Source organism: Taudactylus pleione, unplaced genomic scaffold, assembly GCF_031769625.1.
Source record: "Taudactylus pleione unplaced genomic scaffold, aTauple2 ptg000372l, whole genome shotgun sequence".
NCBI lineage: Eukaryota > Metazoa > Chordata > Amphibia > Anura > Myobatrachidae > Taudactylus > Taudactylus pleione.
The window spans coordinates 10,919,220-10,943,668 of NW_028284773.1; the positions used below are offsets into that span (position 1 = coordinate 10,919,220).

Here is a 24,449-nt window from a genome sequence, read left to right on the forward strand (position 1 = left end):
AGAATGTAACCCAAATGGCCAAAAAAGTGTTTTCTGTTGACATTTCAAGAATGGGAACCTACAGTAAAGCAAATGTGATTTTTTATTTTTTATTTTATAAATACAATCAAAAACAAATAGAACAGTCAGCGCTCATAGATGAGGAAATGTTGATAAACCACTAGCTGCTCTCTCTGGAAGTATCCCCACTTCCTAAACAGATATAAACAATAGGATAAAGCGCTCTGTGGTAATGGAACCTGATGTATAAGTACCAACAAGGTATTAAACCATAAATTGTCTATAATCCCATATATTAAATATGTAGGTATTGATGACAAACTGGCTAGCAAAAACTTGAGGCTGTGTATTCGGTACCGGAATACTTTTGATAAGGGATGTCGTAGTAATATAAATACCACAAAGACATCCTATGAAAATAGTGAATCTGTAAAAAATGTACTATTGTTCAGTCAGAGAGCAGTAGATTGGCTCACTATGGCAATTAGAATTTAGACATTGTGAGGCAATTTATGCCATCTTGCAACATCATATTCAGTTGATGTGAGCAGCACTAGCAGTTTGGTGCAGAGCCGCCATAGCCAAATTAGCGGCCTAGGCAAGATTGTGGGCAGTGCCCCCCTCCCCTGTGGGATCTTGAAAAGGGTTGAGGCCCCCCGGAATGTGCGTGGTCTCATTGTGCTGTGGCCCCCTCCCCATTGTGCTGTGCTCCCAGCACCCCTCTCCCAGCACAATTCACAGCACAGCAACCATCACAGAACCCCTCACCCAGTACAGCACCCATCTCCCAGCGCAGGTCACAGCATCCAGCATCCCTCTCCCAGCACAGCACAGATCACAGCACCCCTCACCCAGCACAGCACACAGCACCCATCACCCCTCTCTCAGCACAGCGCCCTTCACCCCGCACAGCACCCCTCATCCAACACAGTACCCCTCTCCCAGCACAGCACACAGCTCACAGGGCCGGCGCAACCCGCTCAGCAGATCCTGCACTCCAGGGAGGCGCCAGGCTGGAGAGGCGCTCTCCCTGCAGATTCTGCTGAGCTGATGTTGCTACTGCCGGCTGCCGCTGTGCCTGTCACACTGTGTGACAGGCGCAGCGGCAGCCTGCTACTAAGAAGCGCTGCAGAGCCTGAGTGGCTATTTACACAGTAACATCCCCTTGCCATTCCCCCTCCCGGCCGGGTCCCACCCTGCTGCACTGTGCCTGACCTGCTCAGAGGCGGGCTGGGCTGGCGGGCAGGGTGACATCTGCCCCCTTGGCTGCTACAGTTTTAAACTTAGGGGGCTGTAGCCGCACACTGCATCCAGGACCAAGTGACATCACTTACCCTCTGCCGGGTCGGCTGCCACACTCCGATCGGGCAACCTTTAGAGAAAGCTTCATGCGCAGAAGCTCATTGAAGCAAAAAGAATATGGCCGACAGAGGATCTCCCAGCCGCAGCAGCTCCTCCCATAAACCTTTGCGGAGCCTGTGAGTCACCACTCACAGCTCTGCCTCCAGCCCATCACTCATTCACGGCTCCGCCTCCATATACAAGTGACTGCCATTCTGGCAAGCCAGGCAGGATGCTAACAAAAGCAGCAAGCACACATTAGAATAAGAGCCAGGAGACTGCCAATTCTGACTGCTTGTTACAGTCAGTAAGTAAAGCACACACACACACATATATATATATATATATCTATATATATATAGATATATATATATAGATAGATAGATAGATAGATAGATAGATAGATAGATATAAAATCAGAAAACTCAGCACTCGCCATGTTTAAACACTCACAATAATGTATAAATAAATAATGGGGTTTTGGGTCATGGATTGATCAATGCATTTAAGCCCTTAGCCCACATCATGGGACCCCACTTCTCTGCAGGTCCTACACTATCTGTCACACTGATGGAAACCTGGTAGCTGCTATCACATAGTTTAAACTGAAAAAAATGTTACCTGGTTTAAAGCTCACCTGCCAGCTAATGGCTTTTAAAGGCAAGGCAGTCACCAAACATAGCTTCTATCATACTACCAAAATGGCAGCTGACACAGGTTATTATAAACGAGTTTGCACATGGGGTGAGTGAGAAAGCTATGATCACAAAAGGTTAATTAAAAATTAACCACATAAACAAAATCAAAAATCCACTGCACTCGCCACCCCCAGTGCCTCAACTATATATATATATATATATATATATGCACACAGACATTAAATATAATATATATTATTATAATATATGTATTATATAGAAAAGGTGGATTTATATTATATATATATATATATATATATATATATAGGCACAGAGGTGCCGCACTATGGACTTTACATATGACACAAAACAGTATATTTGGTCATTATGTGTATAAGGGGCACCGCGCTACTATGGGAGTTGTGTATAAGGGGCACCACTATGCGTTGTAACATGAATAAGGGACATTACTATGTGGTGTAATGTGAATTGGGTCACTATGTTCGGTGCAATGTGAATAAGATTGTGCTACTGTGTGGCGTAATTTGAATTGGGGGTACTATTGTGTGACCACGCCCCTTTCTTGTGAGACTACATCTGTTTTGTGGTGTCCCTTTATAGGAATCTGCGAGGGAGGGCACAAATTTATAATTTGCTTGGGGGTACTGAACACCCTAGCACGGGCCCTGACAGCACCCATCACCCCTCTCTCAGCACAGCGCCCTTCACCCCGCACAGCACCTTTCACCCCTCTCCCAGCACAGAGCACAGCACCCAGCACCCCTCTCCCTGCAAAGTATAGATCATAGCACTCATCACCCCTGAGGTGTGACTCACTACTCTGAGCTCTGTAAAGGGCCATGGGTAGGAGCTACTCCAGGTGCAGCAGCCCTCCCACGGCCATTTACTTATAGTTCTGTATGAGCCTCTGCCCATGCACAGAAGCTCATTCTGATCGCGGTAGTGGACGCCACAGGCCACCATCCCAGTACGTGCCACCCCAGATGCCTCAGTCCCGCAAAACGCCGCCAACTGTTCTGCTTCTGCCCATTCACTGTTTGCTGCTGTTGGGCCCGATTGGAACTGTCAGCTTAGCTCCGATAATGGACGTTGAGCGATGGCAGTAGCAGCTGCCAGAGTCTCTGCCCAGCCGGCAGCAGATTCCCCAACCATGCCGGCCCCAAACCTCCGCCCTGTCCTAGGCAGGCTTGGATGCCCCTAGGCATTTGCTTAGTTTGCCTATACTTAGGGCCGTCTCTGGTTTGGTGGTGGAGATTGGAAAAAGATGCAATCCAGAAGAAGAGGAAAGCCACAAGACACCACAGAAGGAAGAAGAGGCAGCAAGATCCAGAAAAAAAAATTCCAGAGACCAAGCTAGAAGCAGCCAGAGAGGCATGAGAGGCACCGGGCTGGGAACAGAGGGCAAAAGCAAAAGATTTTCCCTGTATTGTGCCCTTGGTCTGCCTTTCAAAGTCTGCAGAGCAGCTAATTCTTCTTTTTGTCATTGAGGTACACTAGACCACCAGGGTGGTATACCCAAGAGGCTCAGTCCCAGGTAACTATGAGCCCCTATGCCTGTGTCCCACTGCCATGTAGAGGCACTGCACAGGCCAAAGCCAGATTAAGTTTTATGGGGGCCCTGGGCAACTAACTTGTGGGTCCCCATACCAATAAACTTGTCAATATGATATTCTGGCATTACTAAAAAGCATAATGTGTAAACACTCTCGGCTCCACAAATGTGTTAAACACTCTGTAGTACCCACAGTTCACATTATGCCACAAACAAAAAATATGCCACAGTGCCCCTGCGCTAGTATTGTAACTATGTGCGGGCCCTGATGTGTGCGGGGGCCCCTGTTGTTAATCCACCACTGGCCAGACCCACTGTGACATCAACCATATGAACCTCTGTGCACCTGGTTACCATGTGCATGCAGTTAAGCGTTTTGCCAGCACACAGTAATCTGGCCTTGCAAAGATAGGTTACTCTTATTGATATGATCTGGGTACTTACTGTCCACTGTGTCCCCATTCACTGGAACACCTGCAAGGTGTTTAAATGAAAAGAAGGTTGGATAAAGGCCGTTTTTAGGCCCATTATATATTTTCCTGCTAAAACCTTGTTTCCCTAACAATACCTTGGCTATACCTAGGTACATATTGTTGTTCAAGGAGATACGTGTACAGTTTTACCCCTTTGAAGGCCCCATTAAATGTAGAGTTTTGGTATTTACCTGATTTGGATTGTACTGCTTGTTTCTATACACTGTTTGCATGACTGCAATTTGCAGTTGTACATTTTGTCCTGTATTTTGCTGAGCACTGCTGTAGAGAGTCAGGGTAGTGCATTAGCCAAAGTAAATTAGTTATAAGGCTTGGCTGTCCACATACTTCAAGTTGTAAGGGTCAACATGTCTTGTTAGGCTAGTGTGAGTGACATACAGTATTCACGTATTTAGCATAATAGTTTTGTGGAAGGGCATTGTGTTGTGCTTTCTGCAGGTGACATTGGGTGCAGCAGTAGACAGTAGTCAAAGGATGTGACACATTTATTTCAGTGAGTAGCCTACCTAGCAGTGGCGGCACCAGAGGTGGGGTGGCAGTGCAGTCCAAGATTCAAATAGGGGATCCACACCAACTGCCATTTCAAACACTGCCAAACATAGATGGCTGAGACTCACTGGCAGTTGGTGTGGCTCCCCTATTTGAATTTTGGACTGCGCCGCAGCCCCAGCCCTGGAGCCACCACTGCAACCTAGTGTTGCATTTGCTTCTTGTGGGGCCCTTGCACCTGTGTGACTAAGGTTACTGTGGGGGACTTGTCCTTGCAAAGGCCACTTGTAGTCCCTTGCTCCATGGCTAGAGAAACTGGAGTTATGATCTCAAATAGCACAAGTATATTCCACAGTAGAGAATTGATGACAGGTTTAGAATCCAGGAAGAAGTCTATAGGGTAATGCTGAGCAGAACTCTGGATGTACTTGTGTTATGATCTCAGTAAAGAATTGTTGACAGGTAACAGGTTTTCTGAATGCACAAGTAAATGCATTGTAGAGAAATACTGAACAGTACTGCTAAATAGTACATGTATTTGCCACAGTAGAGAATAGCTAACAGATAATTGATTTCCTGAACAGCACAAATAATTTGCACAGCAGCAAGATATTGAGTAGATCTTCAGAGTACTCCAAATTAATTGTAATGTAATAAAATGTCACTCAGTTCTTGTTAATAGGCACAAATAATTTGCACTGAAGCAAGATACTTAGCAGACATTTTAGAATACTCCAGGTTAGCTTTACCATAGAGAAATAACAGCAGGTAACAGCCTTTTCAAATGATACAGGCAGAAACAGACCCAGCAACATCAATGATCAGCACCAACACTGTGTCAGTAGGACGTTTATAAGTGAAACACAGGTGAATGCAATAATGAGATTAACCCCTCACAGATGAGATCCACAATAGTCCAGGGAGCAGAGTCCAGACAGCAGCCCCTACAGGTGAACCCCAGTACTGCACAATCAAAAAGTACAGAGTCCTAACATAATGCCCCATACAGAAGGCAGATTCCAGATGTCTTAGGGTCTATCTCATCTTCTTCTTTTTCCTTTTCACATCTGACAAGGAATGTACAGAAGCATAGTTTGTAAATGTGTAAAGCCTCTGCAGTTCCAGAATAGGAGACCTGAGGGGATGTGTCACAAGCAGATTATATAAATTGGTAAAACTGGTGCATCAATGCCTGAATTAGTTCCAGATCAAAATCTGAAGGAGAAGTAGCAGATAGACACCCAGATTTGGAAACCTCTGAAATGGTGGCAGAGAGCCCTTGAACACCGGAGTGGACATTAGGCACAGTGGACACTGAAGACTCGGCAGTCATCACAGCAGGCACTGAAGTCACAGCAGTTCTCACAGTGGGCACTGAAGGCAGGACTGGCCACTTCAGCTAGCAGGATCTCATGCCCGAATGCATCAGCAGACAGAACCTCATGCCTGGAGGTGTGTGCATACATAACCTCATGCCCAAAGGCAAGGGCATTAGACACCTCTCGAACCTCTGGCAAGGTGGGCACCTCTTGGACCTCTGGCCAGGCAGGCTCCTCTCTGACCTCTGGCAAAGCAAAGTGGCTACAATGGCACTCCCTGGACCTTGAAATTGGGCAGCACTTACTGGACCTTGAAGCTGTGCAGCAATCACTGGACTGGCAGACAGAAGTCCCTCACTGGGACTGGCAGACAGAAGCTCAACTGGGATCAGCAGACAGAAGTCCCCACCTGGGACCAGAAGACTCAGAGCACTCTCTTGGAGCTAGCAGACAGGAGTCCCTCAGTGGAACAGGCAGACATGAGTTCCCCAGCAGGACTGATAGACAGCAGTTCCCCTAGCTGTAGGACTAGTTGTGGAATGTTCAGCAGATGGGAAAGATTTTTACAGAGGACATTTCAGAAGATAGTGCTCAGAACTGACACAGTAGAAACACAGGAAAGATTTGTATAGGAAAGATTCCTGGACTGCACACCCTGAATATATGTAATGGGAGGTGCTACATGTTGAGACTTTATTGCAGGCACAAAAATGGACAAATCACAAGTGCACAACTCCAAGATACTGATTATATATAAATACATTTTGCAATTAAATTTTGCAATTAATAGAGGTCTTTAGCATAAGCATGGCCAAGGTTATGAGCCTACCCACCATATCCAGGTAACTTCTGTAGGGTAGAAACACAGGACCTCATTCAGACCCAGTCGCAAGCACTGCGCGCTCACAACAGGGTTGATGTTTTGGCCCTGCACACGCACAGTGGCCGCACTGTGCGTGCGCAAGCCCCGGAGCGAAAGAGAAACTCTCTCGCTCCGGAGCTCACTACAAAAGGGCCGGCTGTCGATGTTGATCGACAGCTCGGCCCATTTTGTAGGCTTGGCGGGGGGGTGGTTTCACAAACAGAGGTGTTCCTTAAGGAATGCCTGCTGTTTTGTGGGCGGCCTCACTGACATCAGCAGTGATGTCAGTGGGGAGCTTCCTGCTCGATCAGAGCAGGAAGCTCCCTGGGGCTTGCGGTTGCCAAGACCCAACCTTAGGGTCTCGTCGCAAGCCCCGATGGTCACGATGGTCTTGACCATCACCCTGGTCGGTCGCTAAGCTGTGGGCGGTAACCCACAGCCTAGCTAGCAACCAGGAGGCAGCACTAAAAAATAGAAGCGGCCGCCCTCATTCAGAACGAGCACTCTGAATGAGGGCCACAGTCTGAAGTTCCTTCTGCAATAGTGCTCCTCCACTGTGAAGCGAGGACGCAGCCTGCTGACCAGTTTAGACCTGTACTGTACATGCTTAAGTGCTCAGTCCTCTGAGCAAATTCAGTAGAGGACTAGAACACCCCACAAAAGTTCCTTCACTGGGTACCACTGGCCTTTTCCTCCTACTCGGCAACCTTTTCCTCCTACTTGTCTAGGAATAGACAAACTGGCTATGTCATATGCAGCAGACAAGGGGTTATTATCTGAGGTAGGAGCAGGCCTGCCGAGAGCCGCGGTGGACCCGGGTAAAGGGGGTATGGCCAAATCGCGAGAGACGTGGCCATGCCCCCTTCGAGAATAAAACAAAAACAAAACAAGTTTTGCAGCTGCGTGCTGGTGATGGGGGCCATCTGAGCCTTCTCAGACTGGCTCATAACCAGTGGGGGGTGCGCTCCCCCCCCCCTCTCGGCACCCCTGGGAAGGAGGTGTGAGGTGTTTTACCAGCACCGGTATTAGATTCAGCAATCCAGAAATTGTGATACAGGAGAGTGTAGTAGAACCATTTCCAGCTGCAGGACATGTAATGAAGTTGCCTTCAAATTTAAAGGAGCAGGTCAGAAAAGCCTACTATTTCATGGCTAACAAGAATTAGGAACAAAGTACTCCTCAATAGGCTCCATTTTAATATGGCTGGTCATTGTGTTATGATTTAATTACTGTATGCCAGACATTGTTTTACATACACCTGCATTTGCCATTCAACATATTAAGTGAGCAAACGTCTGTGATACCCACTGAAAGACCGAGCTTGCAATGTTAGTAGACTGTATTTCATAATGTATGCTGAGTTTCTAGGAGTGCAAGAGAGTGTGTGTAGTTGTGTTTATTGTTGTGCATAAGTGATATTAGAAGACAAGGGGGTTTGGACTGATTAGTTGAGAGCACTATTGGTAAAGTAATTACCATCTTACTAGTAGTCTGGTTCTATAGAGGTTACATGAAATCTGTTCCACATCTATAATAATTGTTCTTAATTAATTACGTAACAAACAAACAAAAAATAACACTGAATTAGCTGCAATGCATGCTAGTGGAAAGTTTTCTATTTCTACTTCATCATCATCATCACATCTCTTTATACAACACACATTAGCAGAACTCTTGTTTTATTTGCTCAGCATATATAATTCACAACAGAAATTATAGTGGGAATAACAAGATTCTGTAACATTGGTGTTGATAAACTCTATCAGTACTGTAAGCAACATGTATAGTGTATCAGTGCTTATGATGCAGAATCTCAGTGCTTATAATGCCTGATATAACAGGATACATTAAAGTTGGGTACACGCGTAAAGATTTCTGTCCAACCATCCAACTAGTTGATTGGTTGGAATGAAAATTTGTTAACGTATGGGAGTAACTGATGATCAGCAATTTGCTCCTAAATGTCAGAAAACAGATGAAAATGGTCGTCAGACAAGTTTGTTAAATGTTTGATCTAAACAATTTGTTCAAACAACAGTTTTTGTCCATTTTCCGGCGTTTGGGAGCAAATTGCTGATTGTCATTTGCTTTCATACCTTACCAGATTTTCATTCCAACCAATCAACAAGTTGGATGGTTGGACAGAAAATCTTTACGTGTGTACCCAGCTTAAGAGTTGCGGGGCCTCAAGACAAGCTCAGGTACATAGCCAGATACACATTATGCAGACCCAGTTTAGCGTTTCCAACTCATGTCTGTGCCCCATCCAGCCCATGCGTGCACACGTCAGCCAAACATTACAGACCTGTCCGAGCTTGTCAGCACATCAGGCAAATGGAGTGTGTAATTGCCTCTGTACCACTTGCCTAATAATATACCCTTGAAAACTTGTATCTTTTGACCAGCAAAGTTTAGTTTAGTCATTTATCACAACAATGAATATATTGTATTTATATGTTCATTTGGAGGTAGCTGCAAAAGTACATTTTGGAGATTATTTTCCATGGTCATTTCCATTGTACTTTTGTGTATATCACTAGATAATGTACAATATAATGAAAATATTAATTCAATATAGATATACTTTTCTTAAATCCTATGTGTACTATTTTAATGAATGTGTGCTGCAAGCATAAACATGGTTCTTCAGATTTCTTTGCTTTAAAAAGAAACTATGTCAAAGGTCAATTGTTGACATTGACATATGCAGCGGTAAACAATTTCATGCAACAGTATCTGTTCTACCCTCCAGAGAAAAAACATTTAGGGTGGTGGTGCTTCTCTATTACATTATTCTATAATAGGGTAAAGTCACCAGTCAGAGCTTATGTGAGTTGCTGGCTTGTTGCTAAGATTATAGAAATGTACTATATAGACTGCAGATTTATAGATGATACAAAGGGGAAAGCTAGTGGTAAGACATGAAGCATAACTAACATGCTTGCATATTAACGTTTCTGTACTACATCGTAATTACTAAGGTCTGTATACTAAACTTGGGACTAGATCATAGTTACCGACTTTGAATTTCTCCTCCCTGGGAGAAGCCTGGGGTGGGGAGAGAAGCAGGTGGGCGGAGTTGGAGGCAGGGCCGGATGAAATTCTGTCATTAAACCCCAACCCTCGTAGTAATTGACTGCGGCGGCGCATACATTAATTAGGGGGTGGTGCTAGATTACGCGATTATCATAGAATCGGATCATTATGCCCCGTCCCCAACGCACAGACCCGCCGATCGCCACTAATAGTCTCCCAATTCTGCCTCCTTCACTAGGAAATGGGCAGAATGCGGGAGAAATGTCTCCTTTCCGGGGGCGCGGGGTGTTACCCGAAAAATCGGGAGACTAATTCCGGGAGCGTAGGCATGTATGGTCTAGAGTTTCTCAATTCAATATTTTTTACAGTTGGTTCTTTCTCTAAAAAAGTTTTAAGTATTTAACCTAAAATAATAATATTTGTCTTCATTAAAACCAGTTAATGATTCAGCAAGTTTTCACAACTAAAGATTTTGATCACTAGAGCCTCCCTGAGTATTAAATGAAGGTCAGGCCATTACATATCACAGTACTCTATGGGTTAAATAAAAATTCATGTAGGTCTAATTATTTATTAATTTTAACTCACATGTGCTTGCCAGGCATTTAATAACAATGGCAAATAAAAAGATTATGTTATAAATCCAAATAAAAAATCTGCCGAAAAATGCATGCAGTGTGTGGAAAATAATTAAGCCAAAAAATATTATAAATAATAGGAAAATGAAAATACATTTGACTTGCCTTTTTAGCACTAGGTCCAGGTTTTACCAATGTGCAACTAATCATGTGACCATCCTCATTAATTGTAGCCTCATAATCTTCAAGTTCCTGTTACAAATTTCAAATTAAAAACAAAAGACAAATTGACATTTTTCGTTATAGTTCTTCAACAGGGTTTGTCTTTTGTATTAGCCATTGATGTGCCATTCATAAAGTCTTAAATTCTGATTTGAATGTTTATGTTCTAGATTTTCCAAATCAAATTGTCCAACTTCTTTCTTGTAGTTGTATTTCTAAAGTGCTGCTTAATACTTGTATGCTGCTACTTTTTAAATACATGACTCATCATTAGTTAAAGCATTTATCTGGTAATTGCATGTTTGTCTACTGTTCCAGAGTGTATGGGGGATTCCCAAATGTTGGGAACCTCTCCTAATCTTGCGTTGAAAGCTATGTCTTGCTAATACTCTGTCCGTTTTGTAAAACATATACTAGTAAAAGGTGATTTGGTTAACCTTTAGGACCTGATTCAGACCCACTCGCAAGCGGGCGCTCGCTCGTAATCGGCCGATATTTCCAATCTGCGCATGCATATGCATCCCAATGCGCGTGCGTGAACCACTGCCAGAGGTCAGGAAGGTCTCGCTCGCCCAGCATAAACAGCCTATATTAGTGAGTGACAGGAGAGGCAGTTTGTGGGTGGTAACGGGCAGGGCACTAAAACGGGGGAGTGTAGGTGCAAACGCAGGCGTGCCAGAGTGTTGCAACGCCGTTTCAGAGGCATGCATAAGTAAAAGGCAGCATCATAGTACACGTCACTTTGTGGAATTTCACACTGAAGTGCTCGCAGTGCTTGCGGAAGGGTATAGTCAACCTCAAGCGCTGCGATCGCATTCGATGGTGGTTGATGTACCAATGTTTTCAGGCACTTCCAGGCGATGACGTACACAAGTGGGCGTATTAAGAATGGATGGTGGGCGCCTACATACACGAAGTGCTTGCATGCCAAGACATAGTGGGCGTGCTTATGTCTTGCCTTGCGATTGCTTGCCTTGCTGGATGTGTGCCAGATTTGCATAACTGGGAAGTGAGCGATCGCATCTAGCGAGTGGGTCTGAATCAGGACCTTAGTTCACGTAGGGCAGATATGTCAAACTCAAAATCCCAACTGGTCCGAATATTCAAGGTCTAAGAGTGTGTGGGCCGCAAAAAAGAAGTCTCAATAATATACTCCAAACCCCATCCCCACATGACATAATAAATTAATAATATAATAATATGCTTCAGACTCCCCTTGTAATGATATGCTCCACAAACACCAGCCCCACTCCCCCAGTAATAATATGCTCCAGCCCCCTCCCTCCCAATAATATGCTCCAGACCCCATCCTCACAAAATTATATATATGCTCCAGCCCTCCCTGCTCACCTCCCCACACACATGTGCCCCCACCTTGTGTCTCACCATTTCCCAGCCCCTGTCTCGCAGCCTCACTATTTCCAAACCCATCCTTAAGCTTCCCCATTCCCCAGATTCCCTAGCCGTGTCTTCAGGTCCAAACCCCCCCCTTTACACTAGTCAGGCAGACAGATTTATTAAAGTATAAATTGACTTACTGGCTGTCACACTACTGTGACACAGTCAGAATTGGCGGGACGTCTGTCTATGTGTATTTTGCAGGTCTACAGGCTGCTGCTGTGTGTGCAGGGAAGGCGGCAGATGGGCTGAAGGTGGGAAGCAGATGGGCTGAAGGCGGAAGCATCAGTGGTGACTGACGGCTCTGCAAAAGCTTATGGGAAGAGCTGCTGTGGGTGGGCATGCATAGCAGCTCCCCCATCGGCCATATTTTTTTTAACTGGTAACACTGCTCGATGGCAGCCATCCGGCTGAGCAGAGCAGCAGCAGGGGTGAATGAAGGGCTCCGGTCTGGACCGCACAATATATGTATTTGGGCCCACACTGCCAGGCCATATAAAATGTTTATTTGTGCCGAATGTGGCCCATGTTTGACATGCCTGGTGTACGGCGTTAACATCGGGGGTTGAGCTGGGCAAACTTGTATAGAATTATGTGAAACTAACATTCCTTATTTTTAATTCTGAATTTAAAGCACCTTTATAGCATCAAAATAGTATTAAACAGAAGTGCAAAGAACCAATTTAGGGTTGGTTTGTAATACGTGGTAACACCATTTGAAGAGCCAAAGTAATATTATTTTATTGTCTGAGTTATGAAAAAATCACTTACCCAACCAGTTCCTTCAAACATCTTCAAGTCCAGTGGATCTCCCTGTAATTTTCCATCCAGCTTGATAAGTGAATGACAGGTAGACATTGCTTCAAATATGTGGCACCAGGACAGAGTATGGGAAGAACTGAAGAAAATAACATCCTGAAAACTGAAAAGATATGTGGTAAGTATTGTCAGGCAGTGCTAGTATGAGACTATTAAAGATCTTATCTGGATATATAACAACCTGATTTTGCATAAACCTGAATTGTGATATAAATGACTATGAATCAAAACAGACCCCCATTCTCTCAAAAAGAAAAGTTTCAATTATTCAAGCAAGTAAGGGCATCCACTTATTATTAGAATACTGAAGCAGCTTTCCTACCTTGTCCTGCTCACATAAAAAAAAATGGTATAACAAACTACACATTACTGTATTAACAAAATTTAAGTTAATGATTTTTTTCTATTCCTATTTAATGTCAAATATGGGGGCATAGGAAGAAGGGTCACAATGAAAAACATTAGTCCACTGGCTCCCTCTGCCACTCAGCATCAAGTTCAAACTCTTCTCACTCACAAGGCCCTCAATCACTCCTATCTTCCCTACAGCTCCAGCTTCATTGCTGTACACTCATCTTGCCCACTCCACTTGCAATGACTCCTGCCTCACTTTTTCCTTCATCACCTTCTTCCACATCCATCTCCAGGATCTATCCTGTGCTGCTCCAAATCCCTATCTTTCCCTGCTCTATGTGACACTCATCCAGCTTCCCAGCGATCAAATGTACCCTTCAAAAACTCACCTCCTCTAACAAACTTACCACCTGTCCTCCTATGTCTCCATACAGTATCTACACTCTCCATCTTTGCTCCCCTCTATGTCTTCAACCATAGCTCCTCTAGGATGTAATAGCTATGCAAGCTCCTTTTTGTGGTCTCTAAATATTTGTATAATCTGCATATTGTAATTATGACAATATATATATATATATATAGAACAAAAGGAAAAATTGAACACACTCATATAAAGAACATAGGTGCTGTAGTCACATAAGGGATAAATATAATGCACTCTTGTCCACGTCAGGACAGGAAAGAGACCAGCACACCAATAGCTTGATGAAAAAATGCAAATGTATTGTAAATTCAGACAAATCAATAGCCATGCTCAGCAATGAAGATTGTTAGAATGCTGTGTGTCACAAATCAGGAGCCAGTAGTACTGGAATACTCATCATTCACCTGGTGACCAAAAAATCACAGCCCTGGGCCCGACGGCCATTTTGGTGTGTGTCACCATCTTAATAATGAGCACAAGGAAAGAATACCAGCAGGCTACTAAATAGTGAGAGAGAGGCGCCAAATCAGCTCCTGGAATGAATCTCACCTGTACCTCCGTTCACATGCTGTCGCGCCAAGGCCATCTCTAACAATATTTGTCATACAGGTCCACCTGCAGAATATTTTCTTCTTTTAGTTGATGTGATTCTCCACAAAAACTATTTTCTGTTTTCATTTTACCTTCAACTACAGGGCATGGCTATGGGGTCGAACATGGCCCCTAGCTATGCTAATCTTTACATGTATAATTATGAGATAATGCACATTCTGAACAATAGATTTTTTTCCCCATTTATTAAGTTTTATTCTAAATTTATTGACGATATCTACCTTATTTTGACGGGGGGTACAGTTATTCTTGATAAGTTCATAACAAGCCTTAATGGTTTAAACAGTGCCATCAGGTTCACCTACTCGAGTAGTCCAAAAACATTAAAGTTTTTGGATGTAACCATTTCCATCATTAATCACCACTTTGAGACTAGTATTTACAAAAAACCGACAGACCTTAATACAGTCCTCCTTGCAGATAGTTTTCATCCAAAACCCCTCAAACAAGGCTTGCCATTCTCACAATTGGTGCGAGCAGCAAGGATTACGCTGGATAGAGAGAGCCTTCATCAGACACTTAAAGATATGGGGGATGACTTTAGACAACATGGCTACAATCAAGATGAGGTGGATGAAGCCATTGTTAAATGCCTTTCCCTTGACAGAGAATCTTTACTGAAGCCAAAGGATGAGCCTACTCAGCCGTCTCGGCTTATTTTTCCAACCACGTTCTCCATATCATCAGGCAGGATGAGGGAGTCAGTTGCAAAACATTGGCACATCCTCCAGTCTGAACGAATCCATAAAAACTCATGCCACAGTCTTCCCATGTTTGCTTACAAACGGAGCAGTAATCTCAAAGACCTGGTGACCAATGCAGATATTAGACTAGGGACTGTGAAGCATAATTGGTTGTCGCTAAAGAACGGAGCATTTCGTTGCATGGGGTGTATTAATTGTAGTTTCCTATTGACTGGAGACACCTTTATGCACCCCACAAGTGGAATACAGTTCCGTCTACAACAACGACTAAACTGCTAGAGTAAATTTGTGGTCTATATGATTATATGCCCATGTCACAAAATCTATATCGGCAAAACCACCCGTATGCTGAAAGAAAGATAGCCATGCATCGCTGCTCCATAAAGAAGGCACTCTCTAGTATTGACCAGAGTACACCACTGGTTGCAAAACATTTTGTGGAAACAGGACATAACATCAAAGATTTTCATTTCATGCCGTTGGCTCAGATTAAGCCACCTATGAGAGGGGGAGATCATGGCAAAAGATTGTTGCAGAAAGAATGTGAACTCATTTATAAATTTGGATCATTGAGTCCTGGAGGGCTGCGAAGTATTCAACAGTATTTATAAATAACGTTTTTTTGTGGGCATCTAATACGGGTTTTGTTCTTCTCAATCATATATGTCTATTTGTTTTTGTTTCTTGTAACTAGTTATTGAATTAGTTATTTTACCAGTATGGTATATCAATTATATTAATTATTTCTTTTTTAGGATTTGGTTTCTAGTATTTTTCTTTTTTTCACAAATCTCCTTTGGGTATATTCTTTATATCTTAGTTGTTCACCATCCTGGGTGTTATTATGTTGCTAGATTTATTATGTTTTTTTGTGTGATGTTTAGTTGGTATCGATGGTGTAGAGTATGGTGCCAGTCAGACATAATGGGATTGACTCACTTACTCCGGATATTATCCTGCGAAGTTGTTACTACATTATAGTAGGGCATGCTTCCCCGCTGACGTCCCTTTATTTACATTCCACGTGTGCAGGTATGCACCGGGCAAGGATTGGTCAGCTGTCCCACATCACACCCCGCCAGAGGGACCTGAGTGGACGCTGGATTGAGCGCTTCTCAGAGTCTCTGTTGCCATGGTGCCACGCAGGTGATGTGGAGCCGCATTAACTTTCGGTTATGAAGCAGGATGTTATGATTCTCACACGGATGCGACAGCATGTGAACGGAGGTACAGGTGAGATTCATTCCAGGAGCTGATTTGGCGCCTCTCTCTCACTATTTAGTAGCCTGCTGGTATTCTTTCCTTGTGCTCATGATTAAGGTGGTGACAGACCGAAACGGCCGTCGGGCCCAGGGCTGTGATTTTTTGGTCACTAGGCGAATGATGAGTATTCCAGTACTACTGGCTCCTGTTTTATGACATACAGCATTTTATCAATCTCCATTGCTGAGCATGGCTATTCTGAATTTACAATACATTTGCATTTTTTCATCAAGCTATTGGTGTGCTGGTCTCTTTCCTGTCCTGACGTGGACAAGAGTGCATTATATATATATATATATATATATATACATACTGTATATATATATATATATATACAGTCAAGTGCATACATATTGGGACATTGACAGAATTTTCATTTTTTGGCCTCTGTTCACCACCACAATGGCTTTGAAAAGAAACATACAAGATGTGCTTTAACTGCAGACTTTCATATTTAATTTGAGGGTACTTACATCCAAATCAGGTTAACGGTGTAGGAATTACAATGGTTTCTATATGTGCCTCCCACTTTTTAAGGGGCCAAAAGTAATGGGACTATCAACTCAAAAGCTATTTCATAGACAGGTGTGGGCTATTCCCTCATTATTTCATTATCAATTAAGCAGGTAAAAGGTCTGGAGTTGATTCTAGGTGTGACATTTGCATTTGGAATCAGCTGCTGTCGACTCGTAATATGAGATCCAAAGAGCTGTCACTATCAGTAAAGCAAGCCATCATTGAAAAATCAAAACAAACCCATCAGAGATATAGCAAAAACATTAGGTGTGGCCAAATCAACTGTTTTGGAACATTCTTAAAAAGAAAGAATGCACCGTAGAGCTCAGCAACACCAAAAGACCCGGAAGACCATGGAAAACAACTGTGGTGGATGACAGAAGAATTATTTCCCTGGTGAAGAAAAACCCCTTCACAACAGTTGGCCAAATCAAGAACACTCTCCAGGAGGCAGGTGTATATGTGTCAAAGTCAACAATCAAGAGAAGACTTCACAAGAATGAATATAGAGGGTTCACCACAAGATGTAAACCATTGGTGAGCCACAAAAACAGGAAGACCAGACTAGAGTTTGCCAAACAACATCTAAAAAAGCCATTACAGTTCTGGAACAACATCCTATGGACAGATGAGACAAAGATCAACTTGTACCAGAGTGATGGGAAGAGAAGAGTATGGAGAAGGAAAGGAACTGCTCATGATCCAAAACAAACCCTTCTGCTCCACGGGAGGTTTCTGTCCTCCCTGAGCTCGCCTCATCAGTGAAGCATGGTGGTGGTAGTGTCATGGCGTTGGCATGTATGGCTGCCAATGAAACAGATTCCCTTGTATTTATTGATGATGTGACTGCTGACAAAAGCAGCAGAATGAATTCTGAAGTGCTTCGGGCAATATTATATGCTCGTATTCAGTCAAATGCTTCAGAACTCATTGGACGGCGCTTCAGAGTGCAGATGGACAATGACCGGAAGTATACTGCAAAAGCAACCAAAGAGTTTTTTAAGACTAAAACATGGAGTGTTATGCAATGGCCAAGTCAATCCCCTGACCTGAATCCGATTGAGCATGCATTTCACTTGATGAAGACAAAACTGAAGGGAAAATGCCCCAAGAACAAGCAGGAACTGAAGACATTTGCAGTAGAGGTCTGGCAGAGCATCACCAGGGATGAAACCCAGCGTCTGGTGATGTCTATGAGTTCCAGACTTCAGGCTATAATTGCCTGCAAAGGATTTGCAACAAAGTATTAAAAAGTGAAAGTTAGATTTAGGATTGTTTAGTTTGTCCCATTACTTTTGGCCCCTTAAAAAGTGGGAGGCACATATAGAAACCGTTCACCTGATTTGGATGTAATTACCCTCAAATTAATTCTGAAAGTCTGCAGTTAAAGCACATCTTGTTTGTTTCATTTCAAAGTCATTGTGGTGGTGAATAGAGGCCAAAATATGAAAATTCTGTCAATGTCCCAATATTTATGCACCTAACTGTATATATATATATATATATATATATATATATATATAATAAACTTGTCTATTTCATGTCCTATATGATCTTTCATGTTTTGTAATGTCACTGTATGGCCTACCTATTAGCAGAGTCATTTGGTTGCCACATAAATAAAATATAATAATAGTATTAATAATTATGTGATCATCTGCTATCATCTGCTATGTAATTTTCCTATTGATTAAATTACATGAAAACTTACCGACTGTTATCGCAAGGAAGAATGCCATATACATTTAAGATGTCTTCTGTCAAAGTGCCTGTCTAGGTAAAATAAAGAGAGACATTTTATTTCACAAAAGTTGATGCTATATTGTATGTAAAGTGTTATAGTGTAGTATTTTAACATATGCCCACCATTACTTTGTCATTCTTTAGATCAGGCCTGGCCAGGGGCGTTTCTAGTGAGGAGGGGGCCCGTGTGCAGTCTCCGTCACGGGCACCCTCCCCTCCATTCGGCAGCCAGCAGGGCTCTGAGCTGTGCTCAGCATAGCACCGGACTTATAGACTCTGGGCACTTGAGTGTGCCCAGAGTCTATAGTGCATGCACAGGTAACCAGGAAAATGGCTGCAGCGGACATTTTCCCTGTACTGCGCATGCTCAAATGACAGGAAAATTGGCGTTGCGGCCATTTTTCAGACGTTTTTACAGCGCCGAACCCCGCACCGACGTGGGACTCCGGAAAGGTAAGTATATTATGGGTGCAGGGTGTGCGGTACGGGGCCCCCCTTGACCCAATGGCCCGTGTGTCTTGCACACCCTGCACTCATTATAGATACACCCCTGTGCCTGGCCAACCTGTAGCTCTCCTGCATACTCTCTAACCGTTCAGTTGGTAAAGCATGCTGGGACATGTAGTTTCACAACAGCTGAAGAGTCACAGGTTGGCTAGGCCTGGTTTACATTATTCACATAATAAGATATATTTGTAGTGCTCTGAATGATGGAATGGTTGTGATGCAGTCATTAGGGCGACAATAACATGTTGACATTCATAGTGTCGACAGCACAATGTTGCTAGTTATGATGTCGACATTGTTAAAATGTCGACATGTGAAATCCTAACATTCTCAGAATGGTGACAATAGGGTTAGGCTGTTGGACGAGAGATTTAGGGTTAGGCCCTAGGTGGAGGGTTAGGTTACGAGGCACTGGATGGATAAATAGGGCTAGGTATAAGACCAGCGTACTCACTGGATGCCGCTCCATCAGATGACTCTGCCAGAACTGACAGTCACATGACCACCAGGACTTGGAACATGCCGCTTGAGTCATTTCAACTGTCGGGAGCTAGTAAGTGACCGCTGGGCCAGTAGGGATAGCATGTCGACATTCTATCATGTCAACCTATCATAAGCATAAGCATGTCAACATGCTGCATGTCGACATTATTACAATGCCAACATTATGAATGCCGACATCCGGAAGGGTTTACTAATGTTGTCTGTTGGAAGATTAGTCTGTCTATTTATCATAGGAAGAAAATCCCTATTGCGCATTTATCAAGCTAATTCTGCCCTTAAAACAAGAGCGTATGTGCAGTTGTGCGACCGGGTCCAAACCGAGTAGTAAAGTGATCGCATAAACCCATGTCCTGGTGACTGAAGGACCATACATACCCCTGAGAAAATATTCCTTATTGGCGAGATATGCACATGTGCAGAGGGGACAAGGACTGATCGGAGAAGAAGTATTTTCTTCCTGCTATGGATATCGCTGGGGACCTTAGTAGGGAGGAGATTATCCCTAACTACAAAAGCTATACTATTATCACAAACTAATAGAGACCTAGATAAAGTAAACTGCTAATGTTATTTTGTGCAATCTTACAATCCACAGCGCAGAATGGCTACAATTGTCATTTCCGTTAAAGAGGATGAGTGTTTATAACTAGCTGAAGAAGCGACCACATGATTTGACATTAGTGTTACGTAACAGTGTCATGTCCATTCATGTGTTGCCTTCTTCAGTAGGGATTTCCCGCTGCTGCAGAAATAATGAATGCATTAATATATAGGGCCTGAATCTGAGTCACAGATATTCACACAAATAGTTGATGTTTTTCAAATGCGAATGCGTCTAAGTAGCTGATAAGTCACACTGCCCATGCGTCCCACTGTGTGCACAAATACAGCTGCAGTAGCGATGATACACACAGTCTCTGAATTGTTTTGGAAATGTATTGTGAACTCCTGGGCGGTGACAGGGAGGAGGCTATTCAGATGCACAGAGATGGATGGTCGTATGGGCATGTTACATAACTGGTTACGAATTCAGATGCTTAGTCACTCACACTGGAGGCCATACTCTGACGGAGATTGTGCAGCTAGCATGGGGCTGGTGCAAGAGACAATGGTGCGTTCGATGGTAGCATCTAAAGATGCACAAAACTGGATTGTTGCATCTAAAGAGGCACAAAGTTGGCATCTCAATCCTTGCACAATTAGACGCACACCTGTACACTCAGATGCACACCTGTACTCTCAGACGCACACTTGTACACTCAGACGCACACCTGCACACTCAGACGCACACCTGTACACTCAGACGCACACCTGTACACTAAGATGCACACCTGTACACTCAGATGCACACGGTACACTCAGACGCACACCTGTACACTCAGACGCACACCTGTACACTCAGATGCACACCGGTACACTCAGACACACACCTGTACACTCAGACGTACACCTGTACTCTCAGACGCACACCTGTACACTCAGATGCACACCTGTACACTCAGACGCACACCGGTACACTCAGACGCATACCTGTACACTCAGACGCACACCTGTACACTCAAACGCACACCTGTAGACAATGAGAAGGGCTGATACTAGCATTAGCATAAACTCACACCCTTTGGCAAAAGACGCTAAAGCAGCAGTAGTAGCATGCTACTCTGAATAAGCCCCTTACAGTGATTTTCCCTTCATGCATCCCTGCACCATTTACTACATGACAGAAACCACATATAAGGTGGCGCTGTGAGACAAAAATAGAGTCAGATAAACCTTTACTAGTTGTTTAAAATACACGTTTGTATTTTATAAAGCAATTACATAAACATGCATACAAGAACAAAATACACATAAAAATGAAAACATAAATATCACTATGAGTATATAAGGTACAGGAGTATCAGTCTCTGTGCTTAATGCTTGTCGGTAATATCAGTTCATATGGCCGTCAGAGATAATTGCAGTATAATGAGGGCCGGCGCAATCCACTCAGCAGATCCTGCACTGCAGGGAGGCGCCAGGCTGGAGAGGCGCTCTCCCTGTCAGTTCTTGCTGCTGAGTCAGGTCTTGCTTCTACCGGCTGCCGCTGCACCTGTCAAACTGCATGAAAGGCAGCGGCAGCCTATTGTAGAAGTGCAGCTGAGTCTGAACGGGTCTTTACACAGACCCATCCCCTTGCTGTTCGCGGGCTGGGCCAAGGGCAGGGTCCCCCCACAGGCCAGTACAATGTAGCTTCTGAATCTCCTGTCCCTTCACCTGGAGTTTCTGCCCCCTCCTATTCTCTACCCTGTCTGTCACCTCTGACTATTATATGCAATGTATTCACCTCCTGTCCTAGTCAAGTTCCTGTCCCTCACCCCGAGTCCGCACCCCCTCATCTAACCTATCTGACTTCTAATCTACTCCCTCCTGGCTAAGACCGCGTCCCTCGTCTCAGACCCCACCCTCTCACACACCCTGTTTAACTTCTAATCTACTCTCTCCTGTCCCTTGCCAAGACCCCACCCCCTTGCCCCGAGTCTCCGCCCCTTTCCTAGTCTATCCTGTCGAAGTATGAAAGGTAGCCCCTAACCTAACCCTCCCCTCCTGTGGCTGTCCGCACCCGCTGCCCGGCTTGCCTTCGATCGGTATGCTGGGCGTCGTGCTCCCGGCATAGGTAAAATGACAGGCGTCGGAATTTTGATGCCTGTCATTAGACCCCTGCCAGGATTAGACAGTCGGGAAGCCCGCGATCGGCATTTCGACCGTCGGCTTCCTGACTGCATCCCGCTCTATGCATTATTTGGTGGTCACTGTTACACTCTATGCATTATTTGGTGGTCATTGTTACGCTCTATGCATTATTTGGCAGTCACTGTTACACGCTATGCATTATTTGGTGGTCACTGTTACGCTCTATGCATTATTTGGGGGTCACTGATAAGCTCTATGAATTATTTGGCGGTCACTGATACACTCTATGCATTATTTGATGGTCACACATTACACTCTATGCATTATTTGGTAGTCACTGTTATGCTCTATGCATTATTTGGCAGTCACTGTTATACTCTATGCATTATTTGGCAGTCACTGTTACACTCTATGCATTATTTGGCGGTCAACGTTACACTCTATGCATTATTTGGTGGTCACTGTTACGCTCTATGCATTATTTGGTGGTCACTGATAAGCTCTATGAATTATTTGGCGGTCACTGATACACTCTATGCATTATTTGGCGGTCACTGTTACGCTCTATGCATTATTTGGTAGTCACTGTTATGCTCTATGCATTATCTGGAGGTCACTGCTACATTCTCTACTTTATCTGGCAGTCACTGCGATGTTCCCTGCATTATATGGTGGTCACTGGGATGTTCCCTGTATTATCTTAACGGTCACTTCATTAAAAATGCTACATTATTTGCTAAAAAATGCTAAATGGTTTCTGCCATGTTGGTAGATGGAATAATAATGCAGCTGTCATTATGTTATATTTTGTATGTGTTACTGATACAAATGTTCCTGGTAGTTTGTGTTACTGTAGGTAGCATCCGTCCCACCAGGCGCAGAGTCGATGGAGTTCATGTTTTTATAGAAGATCTGAATGGAAACTATCACCCCATTACCAATTTGTAACCTATTTTACTGATAATGGAAGAAGCTTCATAGGGGTGTAAGTGGAGGTCTATGAGCCCCAGTAAAACTCTACTAGACTGACCACCAAACACCTACTCCCATTTTTATTACCAATGTTACCTAATTGTCCTCCTGTATTGCTTTGACACATTTATTCTAAGTATTTTTATTTGATAATCTAGACACCATGGGCAACAAACATGTAAATGGTAGTAAAGGCTGCAATGCAATAATACAATTAAATCACATGACTGAAAGTGTGTGTCACATGATTTGCTTAAATTCTGCCCTAGGATGATGCTCCATTGACATCCGAGCCCTCTACAATTAATTTTATGCAGCTGGGGGTCTGGTTTCATATCACTACTGTGACGTATAAGGGGCTCTACTACTATGGCATTATGTGTATAAGAGGCACTACTGTGTAGCGTAACATGAATAAGGGGCACTACTGTGTATCATATCGGGAATAAGGGACACTACTATGTGGTGTAATGAGAATTGGGCAATACGTGCGTTGCATTGTGAATAATATTGAGCTACTGTGTGACGTAAGTTGAATTGGGGATCCTTATGTGTTGTCAAGCCGCTTACTTGTAAGACCACACCTCTTCGGGGCACGCTGTCCCTTTATAGGACATGGGTGGGAGGGCGTAAATTTATAGTTTGCAGAGGGGGCGAACACCCTAGCACTGGCCCTGAGTATAATAAAACGTATTTTCTCCCAAAAAGGGGGTTGGGTGTAAAGACTGGAGAGAGTCCACACCACCAACTGATATTAATCTTATGAACTCCAGATCTAATTCATAACAGGATACAGTACAATTTGTAGCTGCAATGTTATTGAAAGCCAATTGTAGATGTCAGTACCTTTAGGATGATATTATGGGTATAGGCATTCATGCAGCTAATGGGCTCTTATCTGTTCATTGAATGAAGGAATCTGCTGTACAGGATATTTACAGGATATTGTTTCACTCTTTGCACAGTAACTGCTGTTTATTCTGTATATACAGCGCTGTGCATCGGCTTCTAAAAGCTCCCGGCTGTACCTGAGTGCCATGTATACAGCTTCCTGTTGGTATGCATCCCACACACTGAAATTGAGCCTTGCAATAAGCTTGATGCCAGATAAATAAGTAGAATAAAAACTCTGGTCAAGGTGATGTGCAGCACAACTATGCAATAATATGTGAAGACTCCTGTACCAGCGTCTATCCTCAACAAATTGACTAGACTGGGCTGCTTTTTCAAGAGGCAGATGAGGTTTTTGTGGGTGATTAACATTACCCCTTTTTAGGTGGCTGCTGGGACTATATAGAGTTAATGATTATATATATTATATACATGGGATGGGTATGGGATGCCGAAGCTCGGGATGCAGGCGGTCAAAATCCCAAACCTAGCAGCCCAACAGGGTTATGATACCGAC

General features: G+C 43.7%; 1 pseudogene across 1 annotated transcript in view; it reads right to left on the reverse strand.

The window, feature by feature from the left end:
* LOC148508281 (putative cation-transporting ATPase 13A4) overlaps window positions 1–24,449 on the reverse strand; it is a 176,399-nt pseudogene that overhangs the window by 66,130 nt on the left and 85,820 nt on the right. Inside the window, exons 13-15 of the transcript XR_015869602.1 lie at window positions 18,354–18,415; window positions 12,722–12,872; window positions 10,496–10,582 (exon numbers count right to left, since the gene is read on the reverse strand). The product of XR_015869602.1 is annotated as a putative cation-transporting ATPase 13A4 (transcript). The remainder of the gene's footprint in view (window positions 1–10,495; window positions 10,583–12,721; window positions 12,873–18,353; window positions 18,416–24,449) is intronic.